A 15,806-nucleotide genomic window follows, 5' to 3' on the forward strand; every position below is an offset into this window, starting at 1 on the left:
CCTACCCTGAGCCCAGGTAGCAACTTCCTGCAGAAAAGTTTCTGTTCACTGGCTCTGCTTTAGCCATTTTCAAGGACCCGTGAGGCAGTGGTATGGAATACTTAGAGCTGGTTTAGTTCAGTGAGTGACCTGATTTGTAAATTAAATTTTATCAAATAATTTATAAACTTAATTCTAATAAGTTGAGCTCCTGGTATGGAATTGGAAAGCACAGTTTCATACATCTGTTCCAGTCTTTAAAAAAATTATTGCTTTGCTTATTTATGTGTAATATAATTTTACAGTTTCATTATTTTAGCTTAATATTTCAAATAGGTTTTATAATTAAAATAAAATACAAAAGCAACAAAACCCCAAATAGTCTATACTCTCAAGTTCTGAATGTGTGGTGACAGATGGCTAATTTTAATAAGACTAAATTCACCCGAAGTTGTATATGTGTGTTTGATCTTTAGTGAAGAGTTGCCAGCATAAAGTGGATAAATAATGTGAATGTTTAAGGTTTAAAATTTCTCTCCCGTGAGCCCTTGTCTTGCAGCTGCTCATCCCTACGGCCATGTTGGCCCACACGCCCACTCTAGTGTCCTGTCCCTGCCGCCACTTGCTGTCCCCAGGCTGACTGTGCAGCAGTGTGTGCTGGGACAGGGTCCCGGGGCAGGGGGTGGGTCTGGCCAGGCAGCGGCCGGGATCAGTGATGGAATCCAGGGGCTGACAGCCCTGGCTCAAACTCTGCCCACAGGGTCCCAGAGAGCTAGACTTCTAGAGTGAGGGTAGACTTTGGCCAGCGGCGTTCTCTGGGGCCCGGGTAGAGTGAGGGACCTGCCCCCACACGTCCCTCTGAGCATCTGCCCAGGGTAGCACCCACCTCTCCTGGGAGCCTCCCAGCAGTTTGGGGACACAGATCTGGGGTGGGGGTGTATCCTCCAGCCCCTGTGCCCTCGGGTCTGTGGAGGTGAGGCCTGGGGGCTGCCCTGCACCGGGACTCGGGATTTTGTGGGCCCCCCACCTTCATAGTTGACCAGCTTGATGGGACCCGAGCTGGGATCGTACTCCCCTCTCAGACTGGGGGATATCCCGTCACCGCCCTCCGGCCCGGCTTCATCGCCTCAGTAACCAGTTTGCTCTGGGCTAGACTTCCTTTGAATTCTCTAGTCATGAGTTTCAGTGATATTGCTGAGAAAAATGTGAGTTTTCGTTGCTTTTCATCACCTTCTCTGTGCACACGGTGTCCGTTTGGTGGCAGATTCAGACCTTCATTTCTGGGGAGTTCTCTTCTCTCGCAGCTCTGGTGTGTTCCCTGGTCGTGGGTCTGGTCCTTAGACGCACGAGTGCTGTGCCTTTGGCTCTCCACCCTGCAGATCCAGGCTGAGATGCCTCTGATCTCTTTTTAAGTTTTTTCTCTTCCATGCAGTCTTGTTTGAGTTTTTAGTCAGATCTGACCATTTTTGTCCTTTTGTACATTGCTTCTACATCGGCACGTTTATGTTGGTTCTTTCATGTACACATACCCGGTTTAAAAAAAAAACCAACCCTAGGATCAAGTATACGTAGGTTCCTGGGTCAGAGGTTTTTCTGCTCTAGACTGAGCAAAATCACTGTCTTCTTTGAAGGCCCAGCCAGATTTACCTGATACTTCAAAAAGTATATGTTCTCATTTGTTTTTAATAATCAGTAACAGAAAACATTGTTTTTAAAGTTTGGTTCAAAAATAGTCTTTAAAGAAATACCTGTCTAAACCATGGCTATCAATTGCACACCCAGTTCAGTTTCAAATTTACGTTCAGACTTGATGACACTGTTTGTTTCAAACTTTCCTTCGGTCTGTAACTAGGAATCCGAGCTCTCTGTGCGCAGCCCAGGCCTCTCAGATTTGAGATGGCCTCTGCTGCCGGCATTGCTCCATGGGCCGCCTAGGCCATCTGGGGCTATTTTGTCATCCGTGGCTCACCCCAGCCATTCGTGGGCCACCTTAGTCATACGTGGGCCACCTGAGCCATCTGTGGGTCACCTTAAGCCTCCGTGGGCCGCCTGAGCTGTCTGCGTGGCTCTCCTTGTTTTGGGTGACCTTAGGCTACTGGAACTAATTTTAGGGCCTTCAATTCAAGTGTCTCCCCCCCGCTTTTTTTCAAATCCAACACCTGCTGTACTTACCTGATCAATGTAAATTTTTATTTCAATCCAAAGTTCCTTGGTAAAGTCACTTCAAAAGAAAATGGAAAAAGCTTACTTTAGTTCGTGATCTTAATTGAGTGGAGGAAACTTGCAGGCGCCCTGCAAACTACACTCACCCTAATCTGCTCGGAACTGTCTTGCTGTAGAAAGTAGAAATGTGCTTAGTTGAGGAAATACGTGCATGTTACTTTGACCTGATATTGTGAGAAATCTTAACAGATTAAAAAAGTAAACTTGAGTGGCCGTGCTTTTGCTGCGATGGCGGCCTTGTGGAGGGTGAAGAGCTTGGGTCCCGAGCGGGGAGTGTCCTGGGTTCGGAACAGTGCCCTGCCGCCTGCCCAGTGTGACCTTGGGCAGATCACCTAGCCTCTGCAGCTGGCTGCTTCTCTTCAGAAGGTGGAGGTCCTGATGATACGGCAGCAGCTGAAGCCAAGGCGGCCCTACTGTGGCCTGCACTCTGTCCTCACTTGGTCCCCCCAGCAAGCCTGGGGGCAACCATCGCTGTCACCTCGGAGCCGAGAGGGTGAGAACTTGCCGTGGCCCCAGGCTAGAAGGAGGTAGAGCAGGGCTCCAGCAGGGAGACCCGCTCCGGGCTTTGTGCTGCTGGCCCCTGTGCTGGAACCATGGCCATGCTGTACGGCCGTGCAGGTGTCACACTGCACAAAAACGCTTGAATGGCATCCCTGCCGGTTGTGAAACAAGTGGGGGTTGTGTCCAGGCCGCCCCTCGTGCGGTCATTGCAGAGTCTCCTTTACTAAGATTTGGTGACATTTAACTGGAGTGACCAGCGGGCGATGGTCACTCAGTACACTCGTCCTGTGCATGCCGCCTCAGTGGCTGTTCCCTCCCCCAGCTGCCCAGCTGCAGTGCCTTTCCCAGCTCTGTCTACACTCAATACTCAGGACTCACCCACTCTAACCTCTGTGCAGGTGAGTCCCACACCTGAGTCTCCAGCCCAGACCTTTCTCCTGCTCTCTAGGCTCAGACCCCGGGTCCCCCAGCATCTTCTGGGGAATCACCTCATCTCCAACTTGGGACATCAGATTGACCTCCCGGTGCCCCCCCCCCCCCGCCTATCCACAGGCCTCCAATCTCAGCAGCTCTGTCCTTCCGGGCTCTCAGGCCAAAAGCCGGGGCTGTCCTTTCCCTTCTGCCCCAGATCCGAGCTATCAGGAGAACCTGCCTACTGTGCCACTAGGGCGCATCGAGTCTGGTTATGTCTTACCTTGTCCACGGCCATCAGGCTCTGACCATTGGATCTGTTTACAGTGGTCTCCTAACCTGTCTCCCCGCGTCAGCCCTGCCCCACACCTGTCCTTCCCCAGAGGCCAGAGGCCAGGCCCCATGAAAACTCCCGGGCAGAGTGAGCCGACCCTGCAGCACTTCTGGCCTCCTGGTGGTTCCTGGGCCGTGCTGGGCTCTGCCTCGGCATCTTCGCCCTCTGTCTCCTTGGGACGCTCTTCCCCGGGGCCTCACGTCAGCCTCCTCAGCGCCTTACGCTTGGCTTCGTTACCGTCTTCCTGGAGCCGTGCGCTGTCCTCTGCCACGCCAGTCCTTTAACGGCTGCGACGCTCACTGCTGACTGGGTTTCTTTTCCTGTTGGACGTGAGCCCCACGCGAGCCTGTGAACGTCCTCTGTTCACCGACAGAGCCCTGGCCCCGAGGATGGTCCCGGCCCATAGTAGGTGCTTGCTCCCAGTTGGATGAGTGAGTGAATGTTTGCTGTGTTTCTTATTAAGAGATCTTTCGGAGGCACCATGGTATTAAATCAAGTACCATTACAGTTTCCTGTGTGTGGATTATATGTGAATAACTAATGAAGAACTGACTCATTTAGAGACTGTAGAATTCTGATGGAATAAACTCCTTGTTTCCTTCTTGAAAGAGTAGAAAAACAGTTTTCAAGAGTCTTATCCTAAATTAATAGTCCAGGAACATTAAATGTTGGAGTCTTTACTCTAGGACATAGATAAATAAAATTAATTAGGTACCAGGAATGTCAGATGCTAAATGGTGTACAACTGTTTCTGACATTCTCCTGGAATTCAGTAGTTATTAACTTGCATAGATGTGACAGCTGAAGTCCGAAATCGGTGTACCTTTAAATAAAGTTTTCTTTTAGATTACTAACTGTCAATTTAGTGGTTCTAGAAACCATATCTGATGCAGCAAATCATTGTCATTCTGCTGTGAATTTCTTGATTCCCACGAATACAGGTATTCTATTTTTATGCTCCTCTTAAGTAATCCTAAAGGTAGCAGAAAGAAATGGGAAGAAAAAAGAAGAACACGATAGATGCAGAGAGAGGATGTTATTTCACGTGTGGGAACTTCTCGTGGAATGGCTGTAAGATAAGACGCGCTGAGAAAGGCGGTGCTCCGTTAGGCCCCTCCCATCCACGGCCACAGGCGCTGCACCAGGGCGCCACTTGCCTTGTCGTCCCGGTGGGTTCTGACTCACTACGACTGTCAAGAAAGCGGAAAACACGACATTTATTAGGTGAGGAAGATTAACTGTGCATTCGGTCGTGTCATCTGATGAGAAAAAACAAATGATCCCTTTATGAAGTGAAGGCTATATGCACGTAACTGCCACGTTTACCTGAGTCTTTATACGAATGTAGAGCGGATGTGAAATTGGGCTGTACGATGCGATAGTAGGAAGCCAGCTTGTCCTTGTGTTTCATAGACTGTTCGGTGCTCTTTAGTTAAAAGGAACCTAAACAGACTCGATGTTGTCAAACCAGGCGTCTTGAGAACCGTGCGGCTGTCCCTCCTGCACCCGCGGGGTAGTCGTGAGTGCGTGCCGCAGGTGCCGCGGAGACGCCGGGCCACGTGGCCCACCCCGCAGGACACGGACACCCGTTTGGGTCACAGGAGGGAGGAGGGAGTGAGGAGGCCTTTGGGGGTTTCCATGAGAACAGCAAGGCAGGGCAGAGTAAACCACTTAGGATTGGCCAGTTTGAGTGACCCTGGCAGGCTCTGGGCTATAGCGGTGGTTTCTGGTTGCCTGGTCCCTGCCCGAGTGATCTGGGGCAGGGGCGGGGCAGCAGGGGCCTGGCGGGAGGTTAGATCTCAGTGTGGGCTGTGGCTTGCGTTGCTCCTGGCCGAGCCCTCTGTTGTCTCTGCAGATCAGCTCATCCGGGAGGGGCAGTCTCTCCTTCCCAGGGTCTGCAAGGCCCCCAAATGCCAGAGCATCAACAAAGAGAAAATATAGTTAAACTAATTTGCAGTGTGATGTATGGATGCCACATAGACAGCTACTGTACAGAACCCAGGGAAGCAGAGTTAGAACGACTGCCGCTAGGAGCTGAGCTGCACCTGCAGCTGGGGACGGGGTCGGAGGGCGTGCTCTCAGGGTTGCACTCTGGCCCCTCCCCAGGGCGAGCGGTGGGCTCTGTCCCACCAGTGCCCACTGCCTGGAGCCCTGGGGAGGGGTTGTGCGGGGCCACGTCTTCTGTGGAGCACGTCGGACGGGCACACACAAATCTAAGAGTCATAGGAGCTGCTCGATGTGACAAAACGTGGCTCAGGCGCCACGTGCAGTCGTGGTGAAGCCGGCGTTAATTCGTGTGCACCCTTGGAATAATAAGTTGGAAAAGCGATGCTGGCATTACCAGGAAAGGAACGCTTTTTATGCAAGACACGGGCAGTTGTGTGGAGAGAAAGATTTTGACGCGTCGATTAACTTTTCTTTTGCTGAAGGGCTCTGCTACTCACATCCTCCCTGCACGCTGACTCCCCCGCAAGACACCCCCGACCTCAGGGCTCTCGGATGCAGTTGCCTTTTGTTCCAAGGACAGAGACCCCAAGATGTGGGAGAGCATCTACACAGTGTGTCTGGACGAGGGGGGCTGAGGGCTGTGGGCTGTGCTGGGCCAGTCCAAGTGTGGGTCCCGCGCCCTGAGATGTGTGTGCGTGCGTGTGTCTGTGTGCGTACGTGTGTCTGTGTGTGTGCGTGCATGGGTGCGTGCACGCGTGTGTGTGTGTGTATGCGTGTGTGTGTGTGCCCTGCTCTGCACCCCCCAGCGAGCCAGGCTGGGTGGGAAGGGGAGCGTCGTGCCTGCCTGGCACCAGGAGCCCACGTGCAGGTGGGGCCAGCGGCGTCCCCAAGCCGCGGGGTCCTGGGCCTGAGCAGTGCTGCGTGGGAGCGTTACTTTGGGGGGTGTTATTTTGTGAACTGGACTCTTGGTGGTTCTACTTCATTATTTGAGGAACTGTGTATATTCTGGAGACGTTGGGTTTTTTAGGCAGGACTCTGTCTGATGGGGAGATGGTGTCACACACACACACACCCCCCGCCCCCGGAGTCATGTCCCTGCCCCTTTGAAGGACTGAGGGCCCCTCCACCTGCGCTTTGAAGAGTGAGCCTGGGACGGGGGAGGAGCCGCCCTCCCACGTGTCCACGCGGGCCATCGCGGCCGCGCGCAGCTCGATGCCTGGCTGAGCGCCCACCCCAGTGGCCGGGGGCTGGGACGGGGCCGGGCTGGCCAGGGCTGGCCCCGCTCATCGCGGGGACGGTGGCCATGGGGACTGTCCTCAGCATCCACCGGTGTGAAAGGAGGCGCAAGAGACGCTCTGAGAGGAAAGGTAACTCCTTTGTCTTTCATCCTGAAGTGCAAATACTGGGCTTCCAACGCAGTGCGGCCTGGGAACGTGTTCTGACCTGCCTGTGAGTTTATCTTGTTGATGCCGGTTACTTCTTGTTTTTTTTTTTTTACATCTTTGTTGGAGTATAATTGCTTTACAGTGGTGTGTTAGTTTCTGCTTTATAACAAAGCGAATCAGTTATACATATACATGTGTTCCCATATCTCTTCCCTCTTGCGTCTCCCTCCCTCCCGCCCTCCCTGTCCCACCCCTCCAGGCGGTCACAAAGCACCGAGCTGATCTCCCTGTGCCATGCGGCTGCTTCCCACTAGCTATCTATTTTACGTTTGGTAGTGTATATATGTCCATGCCTCTCTCTCACTTCGTCCCAGCTCACCCTTCCCCCTCCCCATATCCTCACGTCCATTCTCTAGTAGGTCTGTGTCTTTATTCCTGTCTTACCCCTAGGTTCTTCATGACATTTTTTTTTCTTAAATTCCATATATATGTGTCAGCATACGGTATTTGTCTTTCTCTTTCTGACTTACTTCACTCTGTATGACAGACTCCAGGTCCATCCCCTTCATTACAAGTAGCTCAATTTCGTTTCTTTTTATGGCTGAGTAATATTCCATTGTATACATGTGCCACATCTCCTTTATCCATTCATCCGATGATGGGCACTTAGGTTGTTTGCTTCTGCTTTCCCTCTAGAGCGCCTCTCTTTTCTTCTGTTGGCATTTCGTAGAGTTTTAGCTAGGGACTCACAGAGGTAGATTTTACAAACATGTCTCTAAACATGTCTAGAAATCACGTTAGCGTCAAGGTTTAATGTATTTTTGAGGAAGACATTTATGAAATCTTTGAAGTGTGTAGCTTTGAGTCCCAGGAGACTTTCCCTCTAGAGACAGATGCTTTGTAATTTCTCCTTTGCTGCCACTCTTCCTTACTGACTGACTTTTCTAACGTCAAAACTACTCTTCATGCTGTGGTAAGACTGTGGCTGCCGCTGTTACGGTGTTTTCCTTTTAAAGACACGGAGAGCAAATTCCTTCCGTTCAACACTCCAGATGATTTCAGTCTTTAATTCAACCTGATGTGTTAAGATCAATATTTTTTTCTTAACACCAGATTTAAAAGTTGCCTGTGACTATAGAAATCACAAACTACTGGCTTTGGGGTGAATTGTCGCTTTAGGAGGTGTTGAGAGTTTGCTGTCTCCACGTACCATGCGTTAACCAACAGAAAATGTCTGAGGTGCAGAAATGCTCCTGCTGAGGCGATAGCCGGTTGCTTTCCGGGTGCCCCCTCGTTACCCAGCCGCTGACAGGGCTGGAACGGGGTCTTTCTCCAGCACCGCATCTTTGGGGTCTGCTGCGACAGGAGACAGTCATCTCTCCAGGAAAGAAAATGAGCCACGGTTCTCTAGTGTGGCTTCCCAAGAAGAGGAAGAAGAAATTCATTCTGGAGTCAGCAATCTGTGATAAGAGCACGTTGCTCACTGTAACACAGACGCTGGTCCTAATGGAGCTCTGTGTCTAGGAGCGGCGGGGCCTTGTGATGTGTGACCTCTGTGGGCCCCATGCCCACCGTGTGTGTCCAGGACAGAGGCACTGTCCCCAGGGCACGCGGGCGTAGCCTTCTCGGCGCGTCCCCGCTGCTCCCGACCTGCACCTGGTTACAGCGTCGGTGTGTTTGCTCTCCTCAGTCAGGCATGAAAGAGCAAGGTGGCATTAAGACAAGCGGTAGGAAATGAAGACAAAGGCAAAAGCCAAAACTGCAAGAAATTTTCATCCAAATACGCTGAATTTAGACTCGCCACTGTTTTTCCTCCATGGCTTCTCATCACTACACATAAGTTCAGGAAAATTTTGAGAAGTGAACGAACGATTCTGTCATCATTCTGTCGGAACTTATCGTAATGCACATGGTGTGTATTAGTCCCACTGTATACAAATTCTAAGTGTCTTCACATATTCTAGAATCTTATTCTTCAGTAGGAAAATCATTCCCAAGTATGTTGCGGTTTCAGACCAACATCTTGAGAAATTAGCTGTTACGAGATGTAGCAGTGCAGCCCCGTGTGTTAAGTGAGCCCTGTTCACGGGACGCTCCTGTGTCTGTAGATTCACTGTGAACGCTGTAAACAGCATTAGGTATGTGTTAATACACGTTCCTATTTATAACATGCCCTATATTTGAAACTAATAATAATGCCTTTAAAAATTATGAGTATTGTTAGAACTGGCCATCCCATCTATACCAAACTGGGACAGTTTTACAAGATGTGAAATGTAGTCTCTTAGTATTGTATAATTTTAAAGTGCTCCAAATCCTGTGTAAAGACTGGTATGACGTGTGCCTTTTGGAATGGAGTTATGTGTCAGTACAGTGTAGCGGCAGGTTCCTTGGTTTCGGTAGCAGTGCGATTGCAGTGATTCGTCGCTGCTCCTGTGGAAGGGTCACTCCCTCCCGCAAGGCAGGGTATTGGCTGTTTACTCTGGGTGAGAGGCACGTGGCTTAGCTTCGTCGTCAGAAAATTACGGTTAGAAGAGAGCAATGTGCAATTTTAATACTGACCGGGACCCCCAGACAGCAGACACTGCTGTCTTGGTAGGTGCTGCCCCCTGAGGCCCAAGGTGGGTCTGGAGCCCAGGTCACACTCCCGGGGACTGTTAGACCAGCCCTCCCCGGGCCCGACCAGTGCAGACGCTGTCGCCTTCTCTCCACTCACGGCACTGCTGCGGAGTTGCGGGACAGTGGGGGGGCGGGATGGGGAACCCAGAAGGCTCCTTCACCCCCCTGCCCCCCACTTTATGAATGTCCTCCTGTATTTTGCGATTAAGGGCTTTCTCAGTGAGTACTTTGTCCTGAGTGTGACAGCACCCTTGTCTGTGCCCAGTCATATGCACACCCTGTGACGGCCACTGTCACTGTGCATGTGCTGCAGTCCAGCTGGGCTGCCCCACGTTTCCAGGATGGAGAAGTGAATGGGGTGTGGGGACCTTTTACAGAAACGGAGGCCCGGACCTGTAGAGGTGAGCCACCTCCGATAGTGCTGGAGGACGGGGCACGGACACCCTGTGCCCTCGAGGAGATGCAGACACACCTGAGGGAGCAGGCAGCTGCCATGCCAGGCCTCCACCTCGCTGGGAGACGCCTCTTGGTGAGGGGCAGAGGGCTGTGGCGGCTGGGGGCCTAGGGCGGGGCGGCATTCGTCCACCCACCTAGCCATTCACCCACCCACCCATCCATCTGTTCATCCACCTGCCTACCTACCCACCCACCCATCCATCCCCCTATCCATTCACCCACCCACCCATTCATCTGTTCATCCACCCACCCACCCATCTACCCACCCATCCACCCATCCATCCATCCATCCATCCATCCACCTAGCCATTCACCCAGCTATGCATCCATCCCCGTAGCCATTTGCCCACCCACCCATTCATCTGTTCATCCACCCACCCACCCATCTGCTCACCCATCCATCCATCCATCCCCCTAGCCATTCACCCACCCATTCATCTGTTTATCCACCCACCCACCCATCTACCCACCCATCCATCCATCCATTCATTCACCCACCCATTCACTCATTCATCTAATCCACCCACCCACCCACCCACCCACCCATCCATCCCCCTAGCCATTCGCCCACCCACCCACCCATTCATCTGTTCATCCACCCACCCACCCATCTACCCACCCATCCACCCATCCACCCACCCATCCACCCATCCATCCCCCTAGCCATTTTCCCACCCACCATTCATCTGTTCATCCACCCACCCACCCATCTACCCACCCATCCACCCATCCATTCATTCACCCACCCCTTCACTCATTCATCCAATCCACCCACCCACCCATCCATCCATTCATGCAACAAGTAGCCATTAGAGCCTTCCGTGTGCCAGCACCAGGGATTTGGGCACCCGTGGGACAGGTGTGGGTGACAGGGTGGCAGTGGCAGAGGGGTAGCTTCAGCTTTCAGGCCTGGAGCTCACTCTGGAATGGGCCACCTGCAGCGCCATTTGGTGGGTGAGGAGGGGGCTTTCTGGGATGCACTGCTGCTGTGCTGTGTATACTAGGAAGGAAGGGATCTTAACCAATCTCTGGCAAGAGTGGGAGACACTGTGTCTGCCAGGAGAGGGCGCAAGTGAGGGAAGTTGCTGACCCCTGGTGGACAGCAGTTACGGATGGAAGGCCCAGGGCTCCCAGAATCTCTTGTGACAGATGTGTGGGTACGTTTCATTGCACTTGTACAGATGGGCTTCCCAGCACAAGTGGGGGCCATGCTCCCTGGGAAGGAGCTCCTTCAGCTGGGGGTGTGTTCCAGGGATGGGCAGGGTCACCCGAGTTTGACAGTTGAGATTCTTAAGAAAATGTGTGGAGTTAGGCTTGTGGAATGTGCTTGGAATACTGTGGGGATTGGCTCAGGTCTTAACGGCGCCTGTTCGTAGCGTGATTACTAGTGTTCATATTGAAAGTACAGCTCACAGTATTCTCTTTTTTCCCTTTCATCCCAGAAAATAAAGTATAATTTTCAGATAAACGGATTTTAATTAGGCCGTGATGAACAGAGCAAGCATGGACCGTATTTCAAATGTGTTGTTTCTCTTCATTCATCTCGAAGGACAGAGTGTGGTTATAAAAATAATGGGGTTTCTGTTTATTAATCTTCACAATAATGTCCTACTGCTCTAAACGACGTCTGCGCCCCACCTATGCATCCCTCCCCTCTTCCCACCCCCTGGCGGCCACTGATCTTTTTACTGTCTCCACAGTTGTGCCTTTTCCGGAACGTCATACGGCTGGAATCATGCAGCCTGTAGCCTTTTCGATTGGCTTCTTTCACTTAGGAACATGCATTCAAGTTTCCTGCATGGCTTTTCTTGACTTGATAGCTCTTTTCTCTTTAGCTCTGAACACCGTTCCGTTGTCTGGATGGGCCACAGTCTGTGTGTTCACCTACTGAAGGACAGCGTGGTTGCTTCCAGGTTTTGTCAGCTGTGGATAAAGCTGCTATAAATACCCACAGGCAGGTTTCTGTGTGGACGTAAGTCTTCAGCTCCTTTAGGTAAATACCAAGGAAAGCGATTGCTGGATCCTATGGTAAGAGTCTGTTTAGTTTTGTAAGAAACCGCCAGACTGTCTTCCCAAGTAGCCACGCCATCTGCGTTCCCACCAGCAGTGATGAGGGTCCCTGTTGCTCTGCAGTCTTGCCAGCGTTTGCTGTTGTCTGTGTTCTAGATTTTCACCGTTCTAATAGGTATGTAGGGGCATCTGACTGTTGTTTGAAGTTTCGTTTCCCTGATGACAGCTGAGGTGAAGCACCTTATCTGCCACGTGTGTATCTTCTTTGGTGTGGTGTCCGTTCAGGTCTTTGGCCTATTTTCTAATCAAGTTGTTGTCTTCTCATTGTTGAGTTTTAAGAGTTCTTTGTATGTTTTGGATAACAGTCCTTTATCAGCTATTTCTTTTGCAAACATTTTCTCCCTGTCTCTGGCTTGTCTTCTTGTTCTCTTGACCTTGTTTTTCACAGAACAGAAGTTTTTAATTTTACTAAAGTCCAGCTCAGCAATTCTTTTTTTCGTTGATCGTGCCTATGATGTTGTATCTAAAAAGTCATTGCCAAACCCAGGGTCATCTAGGTTTTCTCCTATGGTATCTTCTAGGAGTTTTACATTTTACATTTAGGTCTGTGATCCATTTTGAGTTAATTTTTGTGTAGTTTGTAAGATCTGTGTCTAGACTCACTTTTTTGCATGTGGGTGACCAGTTGTTCCAGCACCATTTGTTGAAGAGACTGTCTTTGCCCTGTTATATTGCCTTTGCTCCTTTGTCAAGGAACAGTTGACGGTATTCACGTGGCTGTGCTTCTGGTCCCTCTGTTCTGTCCCGCTGATCTATTTAGCTCTTCTTTCGCCAGTACCACACTGTCCTGATGACCACAGCCTTATAGTAAGTCTTGAAGTCAGGTACTGTCAGTCCTCCAAATTTGTTCTTCTCCTTCAATACTGTGTCGGCTGCTCTGGGTCTTGGCCTCTTCATATAAACACTGGAATCAGTTAGTTGATTTCCACAGAATACCTTGCTGGGATTTTGATTGGGATTGCATTGAATCTGTAGGTCGAGTTGGGAAGAGCCCAAATCAGCATTATGGAGTCTTTCTATCCATGTACATGGATTTTCTCTCCATTTATTTAGTTCTTTGATTTCTTTCGTCAGAGTTTTGCACTTTTCCTCATATAGATCTTGTACCTATTTTGTTAAATTTATACCTAAGTATTTCATTTGGGGGGGTACTAATGTAAATGGTGTTGTGTTTTTTATGTCAAATTCCAGTTCATTGCTTGCATGTAGGAAAGCAATTGACTTTTGTATATTAGCCTTGTATTCTGCAACCTTTCTATAATTGCTTATTAGTTCCAAGAGTTTTTTTGTCGATTACTATGGTTATTTTAATTATTCCATGTTGCATTTCACTAGAAAAAAACATGTGTTTTAAAAGTAATGTTTGAACCTTATTTGCTGTGCACAGTCTGCTGTATCTAGTTCAGTGTGTACAAAATCTCTAAAGGATAACTGAACATCCATTATTTGGATGGTTTCCTAGGAAGGAAACTATTTCTTTGTAAAATATTATAAATTGAATGTTTTGAATATTTTAATATTAGTTTGTTTAGAAAGCAAAATATTGGAAGCAAAATACAAATCATGAATGCATTCTCTAAACACGCACGATTAAGTTGTTGAATTTCAGGTTATTTTTCTTCAGATTATGTAAGAATTTTATACTTCAGTTACCTTTGTTAAATAAATAATAAAATCATCATTGAGTTTTTTGCTATAGCTGCGAAATTAGTCTCGCCTTTAGCAAGTTGCTTGATTTATAGTAGAGAATTAACATGAAGAATCTTCATTTTAACACTTCGCTCTTTAAAAATTTGTAGTGTATGGCTATTAAAACTGAAACCCTTAACAGTCATTAAGAATATGTAAAACTTTTCTCAAAACCATCCTGTTCGGAGAGTAACATGGATAAAACCCAGTAATAATAGCCAGGAATTTTTGTCAAGTTACTGCTTGTCTTAAACATTTTTTAATCTATAAATTTTTAGTGAATTCCTAAAGATAGCGTTTTTCACCAGCACAACAGAGAATTCATGTTCTGATGCATCCTGAATATTAATAAGTTATGTCCTCTGTATTTTATTCCAGAAAACCTTTTTTTCACCAAGGGAAGGGGAGGACCGTGTGCAGGTTGACGTTTTCACAGTGAGGATGAGGGTGCTGTCGGAAGCGGATAGGATGTTGTATTTTACATGTATATCTACACCTTGGCTTACGTCATGAACATCTACAGTGTGTAAGGAATCAAACAACAGATGACCATTTACCCACCACCACTTAGAAAATAAAGCATTGCCAATCGGGCCATGTCATTGGAAGTCAGACGGGAACCCGTGGGGAACCAAAGCAGACACTGACCGAGTGGCACTGGTGGGTCCAGCTTCCTCTTCCTCCGGGGTTTACCCCTTTCCAGGCCCACGTGTTAGAAAGCGCTTTGGTCAGTGGTGTGGGAAGCTGCTCTGTCCTGAGTCTGTCTCCCTGCTCCACAGTCCATGAGCCGCGGGCATGCTTTGCATGCTGGTGCCCCATTCTTTCCAGTTTGGGAGGACCAGCCCCACCTAACTGCTCCTTAGTTCAGAGTTTCTTGACTATTCAAACCTGATGATTTTTCCACATAAGATCAGCTTTTCTAGTTCTATTTTAAAAAAGAAAAGTTGAAATTATAACTGGAATCAAGTTAAACTTAAGTCCCAGGTCTTTCGATGCCAGGTTTAATGGTCTTTTCACGCCTCCCTGCCCCCCCAGTTCTGCTTACTTCTTAATGCTTACGGGACCCTGAAAAATGAAGACGGCATTCGAATACTGCTGTCAAGTAAAGCTTTCCTTTACCTGGCCGTTCCTGGAATTTTGTTCCATATGGGATTTTGGATGGGGTTTTCATTCTTATGTGTTTGTAGTCCAGGCCATATGAGGTACGTTTCAGAATGAAAGAAAAATGGTTACGTAAAATGCTCTGAAGTGCTTGCATTTGCTCTTTTGCTGTGTTTTATAACCTTCAGTACGAGAGTTGGCATTTGTAGGAGCTGAAAATACTGGCTTCTGCTCTGCAAGAGATTCCTGCCTTCCACTTTTCTTCTTTTTTTTTTTTAACATCTTTATTGGAGTATGATTGCTTTACAATGGTGTGTTATTTTCTGCTTTATAACAAAGTGAATCAGTTATACATATACATATGTTCCCATATCTCTTCCCTCTTGCGTCTCCCTCCCTCCCACCCTCCCTATCTCACCCCTCTAGGCGGTCACAAAGCAGCGAGCTGATCTCCCTGTGCTAAGCGGCTGCTTCCCACTAGCTATCTATTTTACGTTTGGTAGTGTATATATATGTCCGTGCCACTCTCTCTCGCTTTGTCACAGCTCACCCTTCCCCCTCCCCATATCCTCAAGTCCATTCTCTAGTAGGTCTGTGTCTTTATTCCTGTCTTACCCCTAGATTCTTCATGACATTTTTTTTCTTAAATTCCATATATATGTGTTAGCATACGGTATTTGTCTTTCTCTTTCTGACTTACCTCACTCTGTATGACAGACTCTAGGTCCATCCACCTCATTACAAATAGCTCAGTTTCGTTTCTTTTTATGGCTGAGTAATATTCCATTGTATATCTGTGTCTGGCTTCCACTTTTAATGTACACGAACCCACCCACACTGTGCACAGCCTGATTATTTTCTACCGTGAGACATTTTCCCTGTCCTTTTTTAGAACTTAAATATGAAAGAGCAGGAAAACGAGGCATGTCCTACAAACCAGGTGAGCTCTGGTGGCGCAGGGTTCTCCTGTGCCCAGACTCCTTGTCACTGTCACGGCAAGCATGGCCTGCTCGTCCCAGACCTTCAGGGAAGCCAGCCTCTCAGCGCACCAGCCACTATATTGTGTGCCTTCTGCCTGCTTTTAAATTGAC

General features: G+C 48.8%; 1 protein-coding gene across 9 annotated transcripts in view; it reads left to right on the forward strand.

Annotated features, from left to right (window-relative positions):
- Positions 1-15,806, forward strand: part of ADARB1 (adenosine deaminase RNA specific B1) — a 115,995-nt gene that overhangs the window by 55,048 nt on the left and 45,141 nt on the right. For 3 of the 9 annotated variants that reach the window (XM_073804580.1, XM_073804581.1, XM_073804585.1), the window contains one exon: positions 13,993-14,274. The exons of the other annotated variants lie outside the window; for them this stretch is intronic. The gene's annotated coding sequence lies outside the window, so the exon portion shown is untranslated. The remainder of the gene's footprint in view (positions 1-13,992; positions 14,275-15,806) is intronic. 9 annotated transcript variants of the gene reach the window in all.

Source organism: Tursiops truncatus, chromosome 4, assembly GCF_011762595.2.
Source record: "Tursiops truncatus isolate mTurTru1 chromosome 4, mTurTru1.mat.Y, whole genome shotgun sequence".
Taxonomy (NCBI): Eukaryota; Metazoa; Chordata; class Mammalia; order Artiodactyla; family Delphinidae; genus Tursiops; species Tursiops truncatus.